The sequence below is a fragment of the Panicum hallii genome, chromosome 9 (genome assembly GCF_002211085.1).
Source record: "Panicum hallii strain FIL2 chromosome 9, PHallii_v3.1, whole genome shotgun sequence".
In the NCBI taxonomy this organism is placed as follows: Eukaryota; Viridiplantae; Streptophyta; class Magnoliopsida; order Poales; family Poaceae; genus Panicum; species Panicum hallii.
The window spans coordinates 34,721,707-34,731,505 of record NC_038050.1 but is presented as its reverse complement, the minus strand read 5'-3'; the positions used below and the strand labels follow the sequence as shown (position 1 = coordinate 34,731,505).

Genomic DNA, 9,799 nt, shown 5'->3' with positions numbered 1-9,799 from the left:
GCTCCCTAAGGTTTTCTTCGGCCACGGCGAGGCGGCTTTTAGCTTCAGCCGCTCGGGCTTCTGCCTGAGCTAAGGCCAGCTTAGCCTTATGCCAACAGGACTCCGCTCCCTCAGCACGCTGGATTAAATTTCTCACACGCTGATGCAGTTAGTCGCACAAATCGTCGAGGCTAAGCAAATAGCCCGACATAGCGACAACTGTGGGGTTCTTCTCTGTCCCTGCGGGACTTTCCAGGTTGCGGATCCTCGCTGCCCAAGTAGGACGGCTCCGATCCAACAGTGGGAAGTACTTCATGGGAGTGGAACCCAAGTGCCATTCGAACATCTGGCATAGGTACCGTAGTGCCTTGCGAGCTGCAAGTTGAATGGTGTCAGGCATACAGGCTCCAGTGGCGGTGACACTCCAGGGTTGCATCTCTAAGTATTTGTCACAAGCGCCAATATGGATGGTGACCTCACAGCTTTCGGTGCCATGCTCCATGAACTTGCGACCCACGTACTCCGGTCATTCCGGAATACCTAGTCGCACCGTGGCAGCATAAAGCACCCTGGGGAATCCATCTTCGTTGATGCAGTAGGTGGTGGTCCAGTCATCCGCCATCTAACTTACAAAGGTAGGGTTAGCATAATAAGGATAAAATTTTAAGGAGTAATAGCGTTTCAAGGATTGACCATCCTAGGGCTCCTACGGTCACCGTTACTACCTGTTCGTGTCCTACAGCCAAGCATGGCTCTGATACCACTTGAAACGCCCCCGGTCTAAACAACCGGAGCTAAACATGTATTTAAACTCTAGAAAAACAGTCTCTGGTGAAAATACATTACACAAGTGGTGCCACAGTCATACATAGCTTTATTTAATACGTTCGATTACAATAATAATATAAACTAGGAATACAACAGTAGCCGTGATAAACGCAAGGGTAAACTCTACATCTGACATGGTGGCTTCTACTGCAACGGCACCACTCCAGACTTAGGTATAGGACACGAACTACTCACATTCTTCAGGCACGAAATCAGGATCCTCTGCAATAAGTCATAAACGGGTGAGTACAAAAGTACTCAGCAAGTTCCACCTTACCCTACGGGAGGGGAATGACATGCACGACGCACATTAAGCACAATGCATTAGTAATGCAACTTATGGTATGCAACTCTTCCCGACACATCCCACAGTAGGTAGCTCACTAGTTGTCAGGACCACACCGTAGCCTGTCCATTCCGTGGACACGGACCATTCGAATGGATTATACACTCTGCAGAGGTCGTACACTGTACCCACAATCTCGACTGCCCGAACGGACAACCGACATAGCCGACACCCAGCCATGGTCACGCCCCCAGCCCGGCCGCACAAACCCTCGGGCCCTGACCCCAATGGTCTATACCCGTGAACCATCCCTGCGACCGTCAGGCTAAACAGTGGGATTAGGCTAAGTCCGGCCCATAACGGAACCTGTGGTCGTACTAAAGTAAGCTAGGTGAGATGTCAAAACAACTCGGTCCTTATGGTTCACCAGGGCAGCAACCATCCCTCAACATGTTAACTCGAGCCTACCTCCACGGTAGCACTCACCTGCCAGTCTACCACCACGGTAGCGCCGGCTCCAGCATACCCAGGTGCCCTAGCCTCAGCCAAATCCCTTCATATCCTTGTCTCAACTCTGGATATGCATAACTACTCATATGCATGTATGAGCACACTCAATCACTCAAGCACCGATATATGTAATCGATCCTAAACCAGGGCTACAACTAGACGTCCTCACATGGATGCAACCGCTCACGTAGGGGTCAATGAAACTTGCCTTCGCTTACGTACGCGTCGTCGGCGGCGGCTTCGTGCTCGCGGTACGGGTCTTCTGGCTCCGGCCCGCTGTACTGGCCTTCATACTCCTTGGCCGGCTCCTCCTCGGTCACTCCGTGATCTACGGGCGGAAACAGCACAACCGGCAAACAAACACAAGCAAGCTATAAAATAAGCTCAAATGGAGATGAAATAGGAGGAATAGATAGTATATGATTTGAGGAGAGTTTAGGAAAAAGAGTTATGTGAAAAGGAGTTGATACGAAGGAGATTTGGGTTTACAATATTGGTTGGTGTTTAAATAGAATGATTTGGATTAGGTGCTCACGGCGTGGTGGGTGTTTTGGGCCTTTATTAGTATTGCGGAGGTAATGGTCGGGGAGCTGCTTGCCATCTCACCTTGGCGTGGAACAGCTCGAGGAAAAGGGTCAATTGTTGGAGCTTTGTCTCGTGAGTGAACTGGGCTCGGGAGAAGTGGTTCAGCTAGCGTAGTGAAGCGGTTCGGTGTGCTTGGGCTGATAATGGAGTTCATCACGGCCTCGCTCCTTTTATAGGCGAGGAGAGCAGCAGCGGCATCGCACAGGGACGGGCGACGGTGTGGGCTGCGGTAGCTCGCCGTCAACTCAAACAGTGGCAGCGCTGAAGGCGCGAGCGTCGAGGCGGCAAAGCCGGCGAGGACGCTGCAGCGGCGTGGGCAGGGTGGGGACGCGGAGGTGGGCGGCACGGCGCGGTGCCGACGGCAGTGTGCGGTCCCGTCGTGGGGCCGGCGTGTCGCGCGTGCGCGAGCGAAAGCGAGCGCGGGTGGGGACGGCAGGGAGGTGCGTCGGCTTCCTTTATAAATGAGGTGAGGCAGTTTGCGCGGCGGGAAAAATATCTCGGCCGGCATTGTGTGCGACGACCCCGATTTATGGCGAGGTGGAGCCTACCAACAGATGAATCACAACCTATATACTAAGTACTCAAGTTGAACCAGGAGACTAACACTTAACTTATTGGAGCGACAAAGTCACGAAGGAACACACACCTTTAAGTGGCTAGTCCAGCACTCACCCTCCTAGCCTTACCACAACTTATCTACCTTGCTCATGGGTGGATGCCATGGCAAAGGGGGGGGCTCTTTTTATAGGTCAAGGGAAGCCATGGTTTTAGGACAAGTGTCCCCCTTCTAGAGAATTCCAAAATATCCTAGCATTTTCAAAATTTTACTTATTACTAATTCTAGAGTATTCCATAGAAAATATCCCACTCTTACTTAGTGGAGAAGGAACTAGAGGGTTGCCTTGAAAATATCCCACTCTTGCTTAGTGGAGAAGGAACTAGAGGGTTGTTTTGCATTTCTTTCAATAGTGATGAAAACTGGGATGTTACACAAACTCCAGTTGAATTAATTTAATTAATTCATATATTTTTCTATAACAAAAACAATTAACTATTAACCGAATAAGCTATGTCAATGAAAAGATTGGTAGTTTTGGGGTAGTTATAAAATTCTCACACTTCTTCAACTCGAATAACAAAAGAAAGAATTTTTTTTTGTAAAGTAAAATTAAGGTCTTTGCTTTTACTTATAGCATTCTTTCTTTTAGGTAAAAGAAAAAACTAAAATAGGTAAAAGAAAGAACTAAAAATAAAAAATAAGAAAAGTACTATTTTTTTTAATCCATTCTATCCAACGAATAGTTCTTACCTTAACCTTACCGAAATGAATCATTCTGGATATTTAAAGAATCACAGATCGAGATCATTTTTGCTTAACCAAAGAAGGACCCTTCTTTTCTACTAATAATACAACAAAACAAAAATAGATCTCGATCATAAAGGGATAGGTCTCATTTTCTATACAGCGTTTTACCTTATTAATCAAGAAAATAAAGATATTAAATTTGACTGGACTTGACACTTGATTTTTTTCTGAGAAAGAAAATGAATGCTTCGAAATCCATCTAATCTATGAGTTCATAAGAGATAATATTCTCTTTAATAAACTTTTTTTTGTGTTGTGCAGAGCACAATATGATTCTATCTTTCGCTTCATTAGAAAAAATCTGGGACGGAAGGATTCGAACCTCCAAGTAACGGGATCAAAACCCGCTGCCTTACCACTTGGCTACGCCCCATTTTGTTTTATGCGACACTAATAAACAGTATTATTTTTTACATAATATTCGTCAATCCCACTTCAATTACCTAAAAAATGAGGGATATTTTCTTGCTAGGATTCTAGACATGCGGATGTAAGCATCTAGGCCCTCAAGGTATGTTTCGGTGATTAATGACAACCATTATTGTGACTAATGAGTTTGTGCAGCTTAATAGATCATTATCGCTCATTTGGTCATATGTCAAAAGAGGCCCCTAACTTTCGTTATTCAAAAAAGCGATCTCGGCATTCAACTCAATTATATGTCAAGACTAAGGATCTTTCTAGTCCTAAGTGTCATAAGTTTGAGAAGGACACTTAGGTTAGTATAGGTTTTATAGTTTTGTAGTGATCGCACTATTAAGAGGGGTTAAGGCTAAGTAACTTGAGCATGGACATGGTCATTTGAAAATGGATGCACACAATGGTCACTCAGGTTTCTAGAAGTTCAAATAAGCGGTTTCCAACTCATATCTCAAGAATATTTGGATTTCATTCAAGACTCAAATCAGAAAAGGCAAAATCAGAAAAAATCTTTAACACCGGTTTAACCGACGATCTCAAATTTCTATACGTCGGTTAAACGAAGTCACCAAAGTCTGGACAAGTCAATACACCGGTTAAACCGACGTGTTTGAATTTAACGTCGGTGCATTAGTCCAGAGTTGGTTTTTCCAGGGTATTTCAAGCTCTATACACCGGTTAAACCGACGACAGGTTTGAGTTAACGTCGGTGCAGTTGTCCAAAGACTTGGTTTTCAGTTGATCAGTGGACAACTACACTCACCGGTTAAACCGATGATAAGTCGGTTAATCTGCCCAAGTTGTAACGGCTAGTTTTCAGAAGGGGCAGTTTACATTCATCGGTTAAACCGACGATGACTATTGGAGGTACGTCGGATTAACCGGCGCTACGCAGTTTTCTGGCAGCTTTTCTCCAACGGCTCTATTCGTGTGAGCTGCCTATATATACCCCTCCAATGGGTCATTTTGCTACTCTTGACACCAGGCAACATCGAAACACTCATACTATAGTCAAGAGCCACCTTGAGCTTCATCATTTCACATACTTGTTCATTCAATCAATCAAGAAGCAAGATTAAGGACTTGAGTAGAGAGAAGCTTGTGTGCATCCGTTCTTGGTGATCGGTTCTTGCTCAAGTGAAGGCCTTAGCTTGTTACTCTTGGTGATTGGCATCACCTAGGCGATCTTGGTGATCGAGGTGTTTCTCGCGGAGCTTGCCAAGGATTGTGGGAGCCCGGAGAAGAAGTTTGTACGTGGCTTGATCTCCACCACGCCGGGATGGTGAACGGAGACTCTTAGTGAGCGCCCTCGTCTCGGTGACTTGGGAGGTGACAAGACTCTTTGTGAGTGTCACAACGTGGATTAGGGGTGTGTGCCAACACATCGATACCATGGGAAAAATCCGGTCGTTTTTTGTCCACTCTCTTTATTCAAGCATTTTCTTTCATGCAATTTATTCATGTGCTTGACTTAGAGATCATATCTTTGCTCTACCTTGCTAGGCTTTACTTCTCTTTTTATCTCTCCTAGCTTGTGTAGGTAGCTAAGTTATCCGGTTGGTGAATTGGTGCCTTACTAGCATTGCATAGGTTAAGGTTGCTTTACTTTGCTTTAGAAATTGAAAAAGGCCCAATTCACCCCCCTCTTGGTCCATCGATCCTTACAATTGGTATCAGAACCTCGTTGCTCATTTGGATCATTAGGCTTCACCGTCTAGAGCTATGGCCAAGATGGGTGGTTCGCCGCCTCACTTCGAGGGCAAGAACTTTGCTTATTAGAAAGTTCGCATGGCCGCATACCTTGATGCGATTGCCCCCGAAGTGTGGTTGGCAACTAAGACCGGGTTCACCGAAACTCCCACCACTGAACAATTAAAATGGAATGCCAAGGCTAGAAATGCAATTTTCGAAGCCATTAGTGAGGAAGTCTTTGCTAGAGTTAATGGCATGGACTTAGCAAGTGATATTTGGAAGGAGCTCATTGAAATTCATGAAGGTTCCACTAAAGTTCGTGAGCAAAAATATCACTTGTTTAGAGCTAAGTATGATTCCTTTAAAATGCTAGCTCATGAAAATTGCAATGATATGTATTCTCACTTGAATGTCATTGTCAAGGACACTAATGCACTTAAAATATCCAAAATTGACAGTGCCTCCATAAATCGCAAGATTCTCATGCTCCTCCCGAAGCCCAAGTATAACATCATCAATGCTATGCTTCAAAAAGAGAATCTTGACACAATGGAAGTGGGAGAACTTGTGGGGGAAATTCGTGCTCATGAAATGAGTATTCTTGGTATGTCCGAAGAGCCAATTCAAGCAAATCAATTGCTCTAAAGACCAAGATAAACAAATCCTGCAAGCTCAAGATGATCAAGCAAGATTCAAGCTCAAGCAATGAAGAAAATGATCATCATGAAAGCTCATCCGATGTTGAAGATGATGGAGAACTTGCTCTCATGATGAGAAAGTTCACACGCTTGAATGACAAGATCAATAAGAAGGGTTTCAACTTTGACTCTAAAAAGGGAATGTTCCGACCAATGGATGTCAAGAACAAAATTTGCTACAATTGTGGAGAAAAAGGTCACATCCGTCCAAATTGCCCCAAGCCGAACAAAAGAAACAAGGATAACAAGAGCAAGCATCGCCATGATTCAAGCGATGATGATGAAGAAGAAAGGAAGAACAAAAACAAGAGACTTGGGAAGAAGAAGACCCATGACAAGAAGACCAAGCTCTTTCCAAAGAAGAAAGGGCACACCAAGAAAAGCTTCTTGGTGGAAAAACAAGAGTGGGTGACCGATGTCTCATCAAGCGAAGATTCAAGTGATGAAGAAGACATCGTCACCATCGCCCTCACCAATGAAGAACCACCACTACCTCTGCCTCCTATGTGCCTCATGGCAAAAGGTAACACCAAGGTATGTGAGGTAGATAGTGAAGATGATAGTGATGAAGAGTTTGATCCTAATGAATTCACTAACCTCATTAATGAGTATACATCCGTCATCAAGAGGGAAAAGGGCAAAGTTAAAATTCTTGAGAGCACTCATGCCAAGTTAGAGCTTGCCCACTCCGACTTGCTTGGTAAGCACAATGACTTACTCAAAAAGCACAATGAGTCACTTGTACTTGCTAAGCAAGTTGAAGAGAGCCACAAAAGGCTCAAACAAGAGCATAGGGAGTTGGCTCACAAGTATCAAGAACTTGAATTTGCCTATGAAGCAATTGACCCAAGTCTTGAGAAATTTGCTCATGAAACTTTTGAAAAGGTCAATGCTTCTACTTCATGTGATGACCTACTCATTAATGCTAATGCCACTAATATTGTGCCCGAGCTTGCTCCTTCTAGGGAAAAGGAATTGATGGATCAAGTGGCAAGCCTCAAGAGTAGTGTGGAGAAACTCTCAAGAGGAGAATACATCCACAAGGAGATTCTCTTCAACAATGCTCGTGACTATGGGAAGAGAGGTCTTGGTTCATTTCCGGAGCTAAACATGGCTACTACTCGTTCTCCGGAGATCACGATTAGCTTCATCAAGGAAGTTGGTTCATATTGCCAACATTGCCAAGTCACCGGGCACCACACTAGGGGGTGCACTTTACCATCACGTCCTCTTCCTAATTTACCCAAGAATTACTCATCAATGTTTCAAAATAACCATTTTCTCTTGAGTAAAGTGAAGGGCAAGGTGAAGGCCAAGTTCATTGGCAAAATTGCTAAGGAGTCAAAGAAGAAGCTCCCCAAGCAAATTTGGGTCCCAAAAGCTCTTGTCACACATGTGCAAGGCCCAAAGCTTGTTTGGGTTCCTAAAACTTAAAAGTGAATTCTCATGTGTGTAGGTGAACTACAAAGCCGGTGGAAAACATTGGGTACTTGATAGCGGTTGCTCTCAACACATGACCGGCAATGATAGCATGTTCACCTCTCTTGAAGACCCCGGCGATCATGAACATGTCACCTATGGTGATAACTCAAGGGGGAAAGTCTTAGGTTTGGGTAGAATAGCAATTTCAAAAGATTTATCCATTTCAAATATCTTGTTTGTAGAAGCACTTAGTTTTAATCTTATTTCTATTGCTCAATTATGTGATCTTGGACTAACGTGTGCCTTTGACAAGAATGGTGTTGTAGTAACTCATGAAAAAGACAAGTCATTGGTATTCACGGGGTTTAGGCATGGCAACATCTATTTAGTAGATTTCTCTTCAAAGCAAATAAGCACCATGACATGCCTCTTCACCAAGTCGTCTCTTGGGTGGCTTTGGCATAGAAGAATTGCTCATATTGGCATGAGCAACCTCAAGAAAGCCCACAAGAGAGGGATGATCACCGGCTTGAAGGACATCACTTTTGACAAGAACAAGTTATGCAAAGCATGTCAAGCTGGGAAGCAAGTTGCAACACATCATCCCATCAAGACAATGTTGTCTACCTCCAAGCCGCTCGAGCTACTACACATGGATCTCTTTGGTCCAACTACATACAAGAGCATTGGTGGTAACCTCTATTGCCTAGTAATCGTTGATGATTTTTCACGCTACACTTGGGTCATGTTTCTAGGCGATAAGGGTGAAACTCCGGAGATCTTCAAGACATTTGCTAGAAAAGCTCAAAGGGAGTACAACTCCCCAATTGTGAAGATCCGGAGTGACAACGGCACCGAGTTCAAGAATATGAAGATTGAAGAATGGTGCGATGAAGGAGTCAAGCATGAGTTTTCCGCCACCTACACGCCTCAACAAAATGAGTGGTGGAAAGAAAGAACAAGACACTCATCACCCTAGCAAGAGCAATGTTGGATGATTATGGCACGTCCAAGAAGTTTTGGGCGGAAGCAATCAACACGGCGTGTCATGCATCCAACAGAGTGTATCCTCACCGACTCCTCAAGAAAACTCCATATGAGCTCATCACTGGGAGAAAACCAAATATATCCTACTTTCGAGTCTTTGGTTGCAAATGCTTCATCTATAAGAAGAAAAAGCTCGGTAAGTTTGAGAGTAGATGTGATGAAGGTTTCTTTCTTGGTTATGCATCAAACTCCAAAGCATATAGAGTATTCAATCAAACCTCCGGGTTAGTTGAAGAAACATGTGATGTGGAGTTTGATGAATCTAATGGCTCCCAAGAGGAGGTTGTTGGCTATGAAAATGTAGGTGGTGAAGAGATTGATGAAGCCTTGAAGAATATGTCCATTGGGGATATCAAGCCGGAAGAGGTGCATGAAGGCAATGATCAAGGGGGAGGATCTTCCTCATCTACACCAAGCACCTCCACGGCACCCCAAGTGGATGAAGATCAAGAAAAAGATGATCCACTACCTCAAGAAAATGTGTCAACGCCAACACCCCAAGTCCAAGAACAAGAAGAGCAAAATGTTCCACCACAAGCACAAGTCACCCATGATCCACCCCAACAAGCATCCACGCAAGTACCGCTAGTGAAGCATGCTCGCATCTCCAAGGATCATCCAATTGATCAAATCATTGGTAGTCCTTCCAAAGGAGTAAGAACTCGCTCTAAGCATGCTTCATTTTGCGAACATCACTCTTTTGTTTCTTATATTGAACCCACTAGCATAGAGGAAGCGCTTGAGGACTCGGATTGGGTGATGGCCATGCAAGAAGAATTGAACAATTTCACCCGCAATGAAGTTTGGGTCCTCGAAGCTCCTCCGAAAGACAAGAACATCATCGGCACAAAGTGGGTCTTTCAAAACAAGCAAGATGAACATGGGGTGGTGGTACGCAACAAAGCAAGACTTGTGGCAAAAGGGTTTTCTCAAGTCGAAGGTTTGGATTTTGGTGAAACTTTTGCT

At 44.4% G+C, this 9,799-nt stretch overlaps 1 non-coding gene across 1 annotated transcript; it reads right to left on the bottom strand.

The window, feature by feature from the left end:
• Nucleotides 1–3,855: 3,855 nt before the first annotated feature.
• TRNAQ-UUG lies at nucleotides 3,856–3,927 on the bottom strand. Its single transcript has one exon. It is a non-coding gene; the product is annotated as a tRNA-Gln (tRNA).
• Nucleotides 3,928–9,799: the final 5,872 nt, after the last annotated feature.